General features: G+C 42.1%; 1 protein-coding gene across 1 annotated transcript in view; it reads left to right on the forward strand.

Moving 5' to 3' along the window:
- The first annotated feature begins 638 nt into the window (after window positions 1-638).
- Window positions 639-14,844, forward strand: part of marchf1 (E3 ubiquitin-protein ligase MARCHF1) — a 647,227-nt gene continuing 633,021 nt past the window's right edge. The window contains exon 1 of the mRNA XM_043698895.2: window positions 639-775. The gene's annotated coding sequence lies outside the window, so the exon portion shown is untranslated. The remainder of the gene's footprint in view (window positions 776-14,844) is intronic.

A 14,844-nucleotide genomic window follows, 5' to 3' on the forward strand; every position in this document is an offset into this window, starting at 1 on the left:
TTTCTTCTCTGCTGTTTGACTTTATGACTGAATTTCAATGGAAACATTTGGTAAAGAAACCAGTGCAATTTTGATCAATTTATAACGTAATTATTCGATGCTCTCATATTATAGCCATCTTGGTGGCTATTGTGAGAAATGAAGCTCACTGCCACAATCGAGCAGACTTATGATTTTATCGCACGCTTTACTGATTCTGCAGAAGCAACACTCACACACACTTTCCACAGCTATAGTGAATTTACGCAAGACTAAGTGTATTACACAACAATATGATATAACATCCAATCCCCCAACTACAATGTTCTTCAACCGCAAGAGATGTGCTTTTTGCAATTTAGAATCCGAGTCATTTCAAATACTGAATGTGAATATGCCTGTCTGAGGTTTATTTAATGCTGTTGACCAGGTTTCAAGAGCAGCAGAACTGAAATTATACCAAATACTAGCCTTGAATGAACATTGGGTTTGCCCAAAGAATCATAGCTTCCTTTTCTCTTGTCTATCGTCCTCTCTGTTATTGATTAATTCTGTCCTGAGCGGACCAGAAAAAAACACTCAATTACATCATATGACAGCAACATAAACGACTCTAGAATCTAGGGACCGTGTGTTGTACTGTCAGATGCTGCATCATTTCACAGTGAGCAGGCACGGCCAGCTGTTGCTGATTTGAAAGGCACAGCAGATTTTTCAAGAAAACCTCAACTATGCAGAGAATCCGGACTTTCAACTATCATATAACAGGAATGCATCAATAGCACTTCAGTCATGGGTAAGTAACCATCAATCAGACTGCAGTTTACATGTGTGAGGTTATAAGTGGTATGATCACAGTCTTTGTGACTTTATGTTGGATATGTTGCTTGCTTTCTTGCTGCAGCTGAATTTTAAAGCTTGCTTCTCCCGAAGGCAAATGATTCCATTTAATCTCAAATGGGTGCACGTATGGGTTCGCAATCTTCATTGAAATGACAGGAAAAACTCATGCTGAAAACTACAATACCTTTGGATACCTAGGAATGCTGTGATAAAGCCATGACGATCCTGATTTGAGGAGAGGGAGATATTGCTGTTTTTATATAAATCTCTGAGCTGTTGCAGGAGGTGTTCTAATGACTCACAGTGCATCAGTTCCAATTACTGTCTTCGCACCAACGATTTCTTGTTGCAGAGCTGAATTTTGGAATATAATGTGTGTATTCTGTATGTTTAATTAATCATATTATTTAATGACTCTTAATTGCACAGCAAGTAATATAAATAAAACTGAGTTTTAATTCATAAAATTCTTACACTTTATAATCAGCCGGACTTGAGGGTTTGAATAGACTAATAACAGATACTTAATCGTGCTGCACTTACAGTGATGGCTTTTGCTAAGAAGCTAATGATGTATTTAATGAACTGAAATCCTCAAAAATTAAATAAACCTTTCCAGAATATGTTTCTTTCTCATACTTTGCAGCACAGCTGAAAAGGGTTAATTTTAACTTTGGAAGATGTAAAATTAATTCCACATTGTGTCCTTTAGTCAAAGGTATCCATATCTGTGGGAACTCAAATGTATCCAGCATGTTTTTTGATTATATAGCTACTTTGAGGTGACTCCTTTATTTTGCAATTAAACCATTGCAGTAAGTGTTAAAATTACTGCTCGTGGTACACTGCTTATTTAAACATTTGTGTTGATGGTTGCAGTATACATACACCTAACTATAAGAACAGGTTATAAAAGCTTTTAAATTTAGGAAGAGATCACGTCCCACAGAAAATGTGATGCATTACAGCAGCAATAAGAGAAAAACTAATTCAATTATGTCTCAGATTGAACCCGTCTTAAAAATAATCAGATGGATATTCAAGTCATCTTTAAAATTTGAAGTATTTTGCAGTGTAGTTAATAAAGATGAGAGGAATTGCGTAAGCTTGACTGGACTTGATTGGCGAAATAGTACAGAAGAAAAAATAATTTTGATGTGCCTTTTTTCAAGACCTGGCGCAGTAGCGTGGAAAGCCCATAAAAGAGATGAAGGAGAGCAGTGATCAGGCAACTTATGTAGCTTGCAACCTGACATTGTAAATTATGATTTTCATGACCTTCCACTGCCTAGTGCATCAGAGTCAGCAAAAAGAAACTGTCTGAATTTTCATTTCATTTGGAATTTAGTCAGGCCGGAGTCTTTGCCCTGATTTTGATACATTTGACAACTTAGCCTTATTTGCTTATTGTTGGTAAACTGCCAGTCCTCTCCCAGTTTGGCAATCAGTGTTTGGTGAGGGGAGGAGTGTGGTTGGCTTGATGCAAGGATTCCAGTGACCCTTGTATAGCCGATCAAGCAGCTGTGAGAGAAGGCAACTCTCAGGAGGATTAAGCTGCGGGAGGCTGCCAGAGCCACATTTTTTGTTAAAAATGCTATTTTTAAAAAAGATTTCCTGCAGGGATTTCTTCATGGTTCGCTGGTTAATACCTCAGAATGGTGTCAGTGCCATACAATACCAATTAGCATACTGCTAGAAGATACTTGGGCTGACTGAATGAAACTAACATTGACTCTACCAGTTAAAGAAGCAGGATGGTCAATGCAGTGCTGCATGCAAATAAGTCCCGAAATCTGTGCACATGGTTATCATAAACTACAAGAATTATTGGAAAACAATCCAGGATGACACGTTCAATGTCTTAAGAATTTTAGTTTTATAGGCTTCATACTGCATTGCTCAAAAATATTGCTCCTGCTGTCAGTGCAATACTAGTTGTACAGCAGCAACAAACTGCTGTGCTGTCTTCAGAGAGAGTCATCCTGACACATCATGGCCTGTAAATATCTGAGAGCAGTTTTCCGAAATTGCACTGTCAGACCAAACTGAGCCTGCCACAGGATGGTGTCACGAAACTGCAGCACATTTCTCACAGTTGTCCTTCTATTGAAAGTAAGGAGGTTGTGGATAAACCACACAATCTTTGCACTGCCAGCATATGAAATTGACTGTTTCATGTTGAAACTGACGAGTGGAATGCTAATTAGACTCCAATGAAATCCACACTTCATTCCGATGATCAAGACCGTTTGCTAGAAATGTCATGTCTTAAACCTAGGCGTTTGATCATGATATTTCTTGTTTGAGTGTTGTATTTTGGGTGGAATGTTTCATCGTGTCCTCATGGTAACAGCAATTTAAATATCACCCAGTTGTGTTTAATTCAGCAGTCCTGCGAGCAGCATGCTGATTCTATGCACACAATCAGTCACATTAACTTGTTCGCACATTTATAGAATTTCTGCAAGTGGAAGGGGGAGAAGGGGGAAATCAGAAATTGGCGACCAATTTCACTGCTAAACACAGATTGCAAAGTTCTGTCTAAAGTTGTCGCCAACTGAGTCAGGTCTGCTCTGGGATTGGTGATGTATTCTAACCAAACCTGTGCTGCACAGGGCAAGAAGATCTCGGAGAGTGTTGTACTGCACAGGGATACATTTGCCCACAAGCAGGACAGAGGGTGGATGCCTGTCTCTTCTGGACCAGGCGAAGGCTTTTGACAGAAGATCAAACACCTACGTGTGTGGGATGTGCTCTCCAAATGGGTTTTGTGAGGCAATCTGATGTTGACTGTTGCAATACCAACAGTGTTCGTGCAGTCTCAGTCAATGGGTGGGAATCAGAAAGCTTCCCGATCAGATCTGGAGTCAGGCAAGGCTGCCTTGTCCCTGATGTCTTGTTTGTGTGTGGAATGGAGCCTTTTGCTGAGTCCATCAGGAAGGCTGCAAGCCTGTGAGGGATGACTTATAGCCAGCAGCAGAGGTCTGTAGTTCAAAGTCTCTCTGTCCATGGACGACATTGCCAGTTTCTGCTCAGATCCACTGTCAGTGTGCAGATTCATCAGCGTTTGTGACTGGCCTCGGGAGCCAAGATAAATCGAAACAAGAGTGAGGCCATGTTATTTGGGAATTCGGTTGGCTGATCCTTTATCCCTTTCACTGTCAGGATAGATTATCTGAATGTGCTGGGAGTAGGGAGTGCATGTGCACAAAGACTTGGGATTGAGTTTATGGGAGCACTGCTTCCTTTCAATTGCAGATAAAAACCTGCTCATCAGATGTGAGGTACTATCAGTGTTACTGCAAGTGGCCTAGCTCTAGCCCATTTCCCGAAACTGTGCTTTTGCATCACCTGGACCATCATCCTCTTCATCTAGAATCATAGTCTCTACATCGGGAGGTCAACGGTGGGCTGTGGCTGCAGGGACAACACATACAAAGCTCTGGATAATAGGGGAAAAGGTAAACCCAATCCTGACAGCCATCTTTGTGTGTGGCTGCATCATGCTGTGCTTGGACCCCGGGGTACACAAACACCAAGTGTCACTAAGAACTGAGGTTTTACCTGTCCTCCCTATTGTGTAGGATGGGACAGTGAAGAAGGTGTTTGGTATGCTTTCCTTTATTGGTCAGAGTATTGAGTACAGGAGTTGGGAGGTCATGTTGCGGCTGTACAGGATATTGGTTAGGCCACTGTTGGAATATTGTGGCAATTCTGATCTCCTTCCTATTGGAAGGATGTTGTGAAACTTGAAAGGGTTCAGAAAAGATTTACAAGGATGTTGCCAGGGATGGAGGGTTTGAGTTATAGGGAGAGGCTGAACAGGCTGGGGCTGTTTTCCCTGGAGCGTCGGAGGCTGAGGGGTGACCTTACAGAGGTTTATAAAATCATGAGGGGCATGGGTAGGATAAATAGACAAGGTGTTTTCCCTGGAGTGAGGGAGTCCAGAGGCCATATGTTTAAGGTGAGAGGGAAAAGATTTAAAAAGGATGTAAGGGGCAGCTTTTTCATGCAGTGGGTGGTACATGTATGGAATGAGCTGCCAGAGGAAGTGGTGGAGGCTGGTACAATTGCAACATTTAAAAGGCATCTGGATTGGGTATATGAATAGGAAGGGTTTGGAGGGATATGGGCCGGGTGCTGGCAAATGGGACTAGATTAGGTTGGGATATCTGGTTGGCATGGATGGGTTGGACCGAAGGGTCTGTTTCCATGTTATATGACACTATGACTCTAAAAGCAGAAAGTGCTGGAGAGGCTCAGCAGATATGGCAGCATCGGTGGAGAGAAATCAGAGTTAATGTTTCGGGTTCAGTGACCTTCCCTCAAAACTCACATCCTTCAGGCCTACTGAGCCTTTCGATAATTTCTATTTTGGTTTCTGATTTCCGGCATCCATAGCTGGTTTGGTTTTTATTCTGTGAAGGGTGGGTCTGGCCTTGCTGCTGTGAAATGGTTAAAGTAGTTGGAGCAGTGCGTATCACCTGCAGCTTGTACAAAAATTTGCAAAGAGAAACATCTTCGACCAGAGGTCCATTAGGAAGTGGTCAGCACACAGCGAGTTCACGTTCCTGAGGGAAAAGGAGAGTGTGGGTGCTCTCGCGTCGCTGCCTGAGCAGACTGCCGAAGTCATTTGGTGGAATTAGTAATCACCAGAACTTTCCAACAAGCACCAAGACTCAGCTTGGCTGGTGGTGAAAAGGGCACTGCCCATCAGATCCTTCATGCATGCTGCCCTCGGAGTGGCTGCACTGGCAAAGTCCATCTCCTTCCGGAATGAGCCTTTGCAATAGAAGATCCGGAGTGGTTGCAATGGTTTTTGCCAAGGCTGGTCCGTGACACAAGACTCTGTGCTTTACAGTCTCTTCCCAGGATGCACACTGAGACAAACATCGACTGTGCCAGGAGGATCTAATTGAAAGATGCTCTTCGGTCTGCCCGAAACACGTCGGTCTTCCAGTGCAAAGAGTTGACCTCGCTCGAGTGTTACAGACTGGCACATTTCCTAATCCAGGCTAGGTGCTGGAAAACGCACTAAAACTTGGAGCAGCTGCTGCAAAGGTGCAGTGGGGAAAGTCCACTGTCCAAGACCTTTCTGCCAAAGTACAACAAGGGTCTGTTCGGTTGTCAGACCCTCCTCATTGCCTTAATATATGTAAATGTAGCTAAAAACAATGACTGCAGATGCTGGAAACCAGATTCTGGATTAGTGGTCCTGGAAGAGCACAACAGTTCAGGCAGCATCCAAGGAGCAGCGAAATTGACCTGATGAAGGGCTTTCAGGATGCTGCCTGAACTGCTGTGCTCTTCCAGCACCACTAATCCAGATATATGTAAATGTAGTCCTGCATGAGTAAGAAATGACTCTAGTTTTTGCAACTCCAGGGAAGGTCAAATTCCAATGATTGTTTTTCTTGATAATGCAAAGACTGTCCAGAATTATTGTAGTATCAGTGAATATAGATAAAGATATTTTTAATGAATTAAGTACATTGTTGCAATAACAACTGTATGGAATTTCCCAAAAGCATTTACACATGCCATCCTACCCAGAGGTCAGTGCATCAGTGCCTGAGTTTATGTTTCACACAATTCTCCTATCATTTCTTATTTATTACGATCAAAATATTTTCTTCTGCCTCTTGGGCATCATTTTTGGGAAAAGCATTTTGTCAAGTGAGATTCATGATGTCCAATCCAATATGGCTTGGAACAACTTCACTGATTTAAGACTTGCGGTGTTCACCTTTTTAATTACGCAACTGGACCCTTGAATGCCTTCCTTGGCGAATTATGTAGCAGGAGAAGTGGAAGTGCTCACCACTATCAGGATCATCTGGCATTCAAGTGGGGCAATTGTTAAAGCCTAACTGCACAGCACTTCAGAAGTTGCAGGCCAGGAACAACACCCAGGTGATCCACGCTCCAGCCCAGAGAAAAGCAAAGTTTAATCCTCACCTCACAGCCAGGGACCCTGAGATATATGTTCATGGGGAGGTGAAAAGAAGGGCAGTCCTTTTGCAAACTGATGCTGTAGGAGGCCAGGCCACCACGCACAGTTAGCCTGTACACAGATTGCAGCTCCAATGCTGTCCAGTCAAGGAGATCAATGTTCTTGTGTGATCCTCACGTATAAGTGCCAAAATCTTTCATTCCACACTCACAGGGCCACCACTCACTCTAACTCTGCCACTTGATACACATCTCACTAATGTTCATATGCGTTCACCAGTGCTCACTAATGCACCACATCCATTTAGTAGCTGTAGCTCTTCTTATCCTCCTGAACATCCAACACATCTTGCCCTCTGTCCTCCCAACATACACAATGTGGACACCTCATCACCTGTCTGCATCACCCTGAACACCTCAAATAAAGAACTGCCGAGCTGGAAATTTGAAATGAAAACAGAAACTGCTGGAGAAACCCAGCTGCTCTGGCAGCACATGTAGAGGAAAAGCAGAGTCAATGTTTCAAGTGCAGTCACCCTCCTTCGGAAGCCATAACACCTCTCTCATCTACTTCCATTTTGATTCATTCCCATCTTTGTTTCATTGCAGTGAAAACTGGCTCACCCCCTTTGACTCTTATCTCTGCAGCATTCTGACTCCTGTGTCTATAACGCCTGGACTGATTGACCGCGGTCGAGTGTTTTCAACTCAAGTCTTGTGGAGTTGGAAATCTTTCCAACTCTTGTGCTGTCAGCTTGGGAGCAAAAATATGGCATTAGAATCTAACATAAGCTTCTCTTCTTTGTCATCTCACAGGCTATATGTTCCCTAACTTTCACGGGGAACTCTCGATTTGCAATCCCATTATTTTTCTCTGTACGAACATATTTGTTCAGCATGCTTCAGCATTATCTTTCGTACTGATGTATGTAACAATGGGGCGGCACGGTGGCTCAGTGCTTAGCACTGCTGCCTCACAGCACCAAGGACCCAGGTTCGATTCCTGCCTCGGGTGACTGTCTGTGTGGAGTTTATACATTCTCCCCGTGTCTGCGTGGGTTTCCTCCAGTTTCTTCCCACAGTCCAAAGATGTGCAAGTTGGCGGATTAGCCACGGGAAATGCAGGGCTAGGGTAGGTGGTTAATTTGGCTGGGATGATCTTTGGAGAGTTGATGTGGACTTGTTGGGCTGAATAACTTGTTCCAACACTGTAGGCTTTCTAAGATGAATAGATAGAGTAGCTGCAGAACAGGTGGATGTTTTCCCTGACTGTGCAGTCACAGAGTCTCAATAAGGGCAGGTCATTTAGAACCGAGAGGAGGAGGATGTTGAGACCTTAGAATTCTCGATCCCAGAGGTCTGTGTCAGCTGAGTCACTTTGCAAGTTCAAGACAGATTTTAGTAGCTTTCTCTTAGCTATAATGACATGGAGGGAAATGGGGGGGACAGCACAAATGTGTTGTTGAAGTAGGTGAACAGCCATGATCGAGAATGTGGAGCAGACTTATGATACTGAATGGCTTTCTCCTGCTCCTATATCCTTTGGTATCCCAAAAGGACTATGTTTGGATTCAAAAAGTGTGGTGCAGGAAAAGCATAGCTGATCAGGCAGCATCCGAGGAGCAGGAGAGTCGACTTTTCGAGCATAAGCTCTTCATCAGGAAAGGGACAGTCCTGATGAAGAGTTTATGCTTGAAACATCGACTCTCCTGCTCCTCAGATACTGCCTGACCGGCTGTGCTTTTCCAGCGCCACACTTTTTAACTCTGATCTCCAGCATCTGCAGTCCTCACTTTCCTATTTGTGGTTCCCTGCTCTTTCTCAATTGCATGCTCTGACTTGGCGATGCTATCTTAAAAAGACAGTGTATATATATATATATAGCACGGTGGCTCAGCAGTTAGCATTGTTGTCTCGCAGCACCAGGGACCCGGTTTGATTCCAGCCTTGGAACTGTCAGTTGTAAACTATCAGTTTACACATTCTCTCTGTGTCTGTGTTGGTTTCTTCCTTGTGCCCCACACTCCAGAGATGGGCTGTGCTAAATTGCCTGTAGTGTCCAGGGATGTGCAGGCTAGTTGGATTAACCATGAGAAAGTGCAAGATTACAAGGATAGGTCATGGTGGAATGGAGTTCAGAGGGTCAGTGTGGACTTGATGGGCTGAATGGCCTGCTTCCACACTGAAGGGATTTGATGATTCTAAGATTTTGCTTGGCTGTGGGAAAAAAGGAAGGTCAATATCATTAATTTAATTTTTCTTTCAGTGGATAAGTCTGGGCCTGATGCATGGAATCAGACCTATAAATGTCCTTCTGAGCTATTTCATTCTATGATTTATATCTGAGGTTCAATGCTCTTTGCACTATTGGATTGGACTTTCTTAAACAATGCTTACAGCTATTAATTAATGTCTACTGATAGGCTAAAATAGAAGCAAGGTACTGTGGATGCTGGTGGTCTGAAACAAAAACATAGCTGGAAGCATCCAGCAGGTCTGGCAGTATCTTTGGATAAAGAAATAGAATTAACGTTGAGTTCAAAAACTCTTCTTCAGAATATGCCTACTCAGTATTTCCAGCACGTTCTGTTTTTTTTTAAAATTTCCTGGTTAACTAATGTCCATGTCAATGATTATAGTCCCCTCATCTCCTCATTTTGCTTCAGAATGTGATGGGGGGACGTTTCCTTTGGAGATCAGAAAAATTGCTTCCCCCAGACCAGTGACGGAAAAATCCCAGAGTGTTGTGAAGTTACTGATTTATTTTTCCAATAGATCTTCAAATCTACATGAACTAAGAACACTTCTCACATTTTCTCAGTTAAAAATTCCACAACACCAGGTTATAGTCCAACAGGTTTATTTGGAAGCACTAGCTTTCAGAGCACCGCTCTTTCATCAGGTGGTTGTGGAGTATAAGATCGTAAGACACAGAATTTATAGCAAATGTTTACAGTGTGAATTATATATTGACAAAGATGTGATTGTTTGTTAAGTCTGTCGTATTTTAGAATGACCATGTTGGTTTCAGTTCTTTCATATGTAAATCCCAGAACTTTTTTAAAAGTTACATTCTCAAGTGAACTTTAACAATAGGTGCCATGCCAGCCCAGATAATGCATTGAAGGTGTGAGGTGCCCTGTGTGAGACTGTCTGTGCCCCAATGTTCAGACTGATTCTATTTCTTAAAGGGATTTGCAGAATCTTACAAGGATTCATGCAGTTATTTTACCAAAATAAAATGTTATTCTGCAAGTACATGTTCACCCCGCAAACCTATATCTGTGTGTGTACATGTGTGTGTGTGTGTGGGGGGGAGTGGGTATGAGTGTCTGTGAGAAAGTGTGTGTATCTGTGTGATTGTGAGTGTAAACGTGTACACATCTGTGAGTGTATTTGAGAGAGGGTCTGTGTGGGTGTATGGGTCTGAGGAGTGTGTGTGTGTGGGTGTATGGGTCTGAGGAGTGTGTGTGTGTGTGTGTGGTGTGTGTATATAGTGCGGTCACCTGTAGTGTGACATGAACCTAAGGTCGCAATTGAGGCCATCACTCCGAAGGTACCGAACCTCCAAATCATCATATTTTTTGAGGTAGCTCAGTAAGTACGTACAATCCAGTAATGGTGATCAATTTAGTTGGTATCCACATGGTGATGATAATCAGAGTAACCGCTGTCCCATTTGTATCTTGCTGCTCAGTGCAGCAGTGAAACTGCTGTTTGATTTTGCATTTACACTCACTGTCCCCACCTTTACCACGATGGCCAGCATTTGTTTCATCGAATAAATCCCATCGCTGCTTTCTATTCAGCTGTTGAAAGGGCTGGTGACAATATTGCCGAATAGCTCTGACCAGTAATTGTAAAACTTGATCAGTGAAGTAAAATAATGTCAGCTTTATTCTTGGAGAATAAATCACTGATTAAATAGCTATTTGGCATCAGCACCGCCTGTTACATTATTTAGGATCTGATACCCTTGCCGTCTGATTTCTGTCCTGCAGTCAGCTGAATATCTATTCTTTTAACTTTGCCCTGACTCTACATGCTCTTGTTGATTAGTGTATTTATTTTATGGCACATTATTGGAAGTTTTTTTTTCTCTGGAATCTAGATAAGCTGCCTCGCATCTGTGGTGGGAAAATTGTTGGAAACTATAATTAAGAATGAGGTAACTGAACACTTCAAACATTTTCAGGCAACTTGGATTCATGACCAATAGCTCATGTCTGACAAATCTGATTGAAGAGGTGACTAAGGTAGCAGGCATGTAAAAATATCTGTGGAAGTTGTTTATGTAGACTCCCAGAAGGCATTTGATTAAGTTCTACAGAAGAGACCTTCAACTAAGCTCGAAGCCCACAGCATTGAGAGCAAATTACTGAGATGGGTGGGAAATTAGTTAAGCGGCAGGAAGAACAGGTTAATGGGTAGGTGTTGAAATTGGCAGGATGTGACTGGTGGTCTCCACAAGTACCTATGGGAGAAAGTGAGCACTGCAGATGCTGGAGCTGAGTCAAGAGTATGGGGCTGGAAAAGCACAGCAGGTCAGGCCGCATCCGAGAGGCAGGAGAGTCAACGTTTCGGGCATAAGCCCTTCATCAGGAATGTGGCTCCACAAGGATCTATGTTAGGGGCCTCAGTTTTTCACATTATTTATTAACAACATAGATAATGGCATAGAAAGGCATCTTTTCCCAACTTGTAAGGCAGCATTTTAGACAGTGTAGATGACAGCATAAAATTACAATGGGATATTGATGTACTAAGTGAATGGGCAAAACGGTGCCAGGTGGAGTTCAATGTAAGCAAGTGTGAAATTATTCGTTTTGGACTGGAAAAGTGAAAGATTACTTTTTGATGTTACGAAGTTAAATAACAATGGATGTCCAAGGAGATTTTGGGATTCAGGTGCAAAGATCATTAAAATGTCATGTACGGGTGCAGAACCTAATCCAGGAAACTAATGGAATGCTGGTCTTTATATCTAGATTTCTGGAGTGCAAGGATACAGAGGTTGTAGTGCAGATAGAGAAAAATCTGGTTTGACCCCATTTAGATACTGTGAACAGATCTGGGCACCACACCTTAGGAAGGATCTACTGGCCTTGGAAGGATTACAATGTTGGTTTACAAGAATGATAGTCAAAACGTGTGGTGCCGGAAAAGCACAGCCGGTAAGGCAACATCCGAAGAGCAAGAGGATCGACTTTTCGGGCATAAGCCCCGATGAAGGGCTTATGCCTGAAATGTTGACTGTCCTGCTCCGCGGATGCTGCCTGACCTGTTGTGCTTTTCCAGCACCACACTTTTTGACTCCAATCTCCAGCATCTGTAGTTCTCACTTTCTCCTTTACAAGAACGATACCTGACTTCAGGGTTTAAATTATGAGGAGAGCATATACAAATTGGGCCTGTTTTCACTTGAATACAGAAGATTAATTGATAATCTAATTGAAGTCTTGTCATGACACGGGGTAAACTCTCCTGCTTAATTTAAACCAGCAACACAGAAAAGATTTATCCCGTGCAGTGATCTGTGAAAATTTGATAGGTCAAGAACTAGTTAAAATAAAAAGTAATAACTTTACGTCTTAACGTATAACAGAGAATTATTAACTAACAACTATTTACAACTCCTTCCTCTAACCTATCTTTTACCTTCCCTTCTCTAATACTAGTCCGATTAAACCGCCCCGATTAAGATTAACGAAAATTCAAGTTTTCAAAACTAGCCAGCTGTCAAATCTTCTGTTTGGATCTTCCTGTGTCATCTTTTCTTCTGAGGGATTATGCTTCACAGGTCACTGATCGATAAAGGTACCTTTAAGAGAGCTATTTTCTGGGCAATCTCTACATGCTGGTGGCATGGCAGTTCTCCCCCCAGCTGTACAATTTTCCCTAGTCTTATACCCCCAAAGCATTGGATTGTTTCATTGGCTTTTAATATTGCCCCAATATATTAAATTCAAACTTGATTGGAGGTTGGTATTTTGGGGTATAATTTAAACTGATTGGCTGAATTCGAATTTGTTTTTTTGTCTCCAGGCAACCAGTTACACTAACTGCTGGACCATATGCTCCATTGTCTCTTGTTGAGAACACTTGGTGTTGTCAGGTAGTTCTGCTAGCCTTTAACTTTCTTAAAGGTACAGTACATAGACATCTTCATAACAGTCTTCAGGAAAAGACGGGGTAGGTAAACTATTTCCATTGGTTGGGGATTCTAGAACTAGGAGACATAGTCTGAGAGTTAGGACCAGACCATTCATGAGAGATGTTAGGACACACTTGAACACAGAGTGGGTGGTAGATATTTGGAACACTCTTCCACACACAGCAGTAATGCTCAATCAGTTGTTAATGTTAAATCTGAGATAGATAACTTTTTGTTAAACCAGAGTACTAAAGGACATTGGCCAAAGGCAGGTATAGGGAGTTAGGGCACAGATCATCTGTATCTCATTGAATGGTGGAACAGGCTCCTGGTGTTGAATGCCCTACTCCTATTCCTATGGAAGCTACATCTACTACAGCACTTTGTCTGCTCTCTGTTATCTCTTCAGAGAACTGCAGCTAGAGGTTTTGTTTCGAATTTCATTCATTCTCTTTTGGCTTCCAGATTTGTTTCAATTTTCTTCTTTATTAGAGATTGCATATATTTTCCTATCACTGATTTTAAGCTGACCTTTGTGAGCATGCTCCTTCTCCCTTCTTCGGTGTATTATTAGCAAACGCCCCCAGCACTCTGCACTGTACCTTCCTCTAACACCTTATTAGTGTTTTTGCTATCTCCTCCAAGTTAAAGTGCATGGAGTAAATCTGTACAGACCAAGGCTTATTTCCTCTTTGAGTTTCATAAGTATATTTAATATTGCTCCTCCTTTTTGCTTTGAATGCAGCTTCTGATCACATCTTCTGATCACATCTTCTGATGTCATCTTCTGATGTCATTCTGATCGGCTCTGACACACTGCTAAATGTTGCCTTTTCATTTTCAAAGTTCTGGTTTTATTCTGTGCGCTCCTTGGTGGCATACTCCTATTCCCAACTTGCAATTTGCAATTTTGATTTATGTGCTTGCAGAACACTTTAGTAACTTTTCGTGTTCCTTAGTAATTTGATTTTGTAGCTCCTCTGACAGATTTAAAAAAAAATTCTCTCCTAATCTCTTCATAGTCTCCCTAATGTATTATATTCAGAGGTTTGAGAATCTCATTAGAATCTTCCGGAAATCTTCTTGCATCAATCATTTAGCAAATCCTTGTATGGTGATCTGTTCTGATTCTTCAAGTGTTTGAAAAGTGTGGTCTCGTAAATGGAATACAGTTTTGGAATTTGAAACTGTATGGGGCAGCACAGTGGCTCAGTGGTTAGCACTGCTGCCTCACAGCACCAGGGACCCGGGTTTGATTCCACCCTCAGGCGACTGTCCGTGTAGAGTTTTCATATTCTCCTCATGTTTATGTGGGTTTTCTCTGAGTGCCCCGGTTTCCAACCACAATCCAAAGGTATGCAGGTTAGGTGAATTGGCCATGCTAAATTGCCCGTAGTGTTCAGGGATGTGTAGGTTAGGTGCATTAGTCAGGGGTAAATGTAGAGGAATGGGGCTGGGTGGGTTACTCTTCAGAGGGTCGTTGTGGATTTATTGGGCTGAAGGGCCTGTTTCCACATTGTAGAGATTCTATATTTTAAAAAAATCAGTCCTTGCATTTACAAGATGACTGCATATAAAACCAAAATGGATGACAGTGCAAATTCAAATAATTACTTGCTACGCAAATTTTATTCATTGGAACTGTTGTTGAATTCAATGCGAAAGAAAGTCAGGTGGGTACCATAAAATATCACATGCAGGGGTCTATTTATTTGTATAATTGTGAGAGAACATATCACTTTATTTATCAGACAGAAATGGATTAGGCAGGTTTTAGAATGTTTGAACTGTCAATAATGATGATGAGGCAATCATTCCTACTTCAGATCGATATTCTCATCATGGGAACTGCAGCACGTTAGAGTATGTGGTGATCAAATATCATCAACTAATGCTGTTTCTCCATTGTTGATTGC

The sequence above is a fragment of the Chiloscyllium plagiosum genome, unplaced genomic scaffold, assembly GCF_037043375.1.
Source record: "Chiloscyllium plagiosum isolate Xiang-an unplaced genomic scaffold, Cpla_swu_hap1 HiC_scaffold_1, whole genome shotgun sequence".
Lineage (NCBI taxonomy): Eukaryota > Metazoa > Chordata > Chondrichthyes > Orectolobiformes > Hemiscylliidae > Chiloscyllium > Chiloscyllium plagiosum.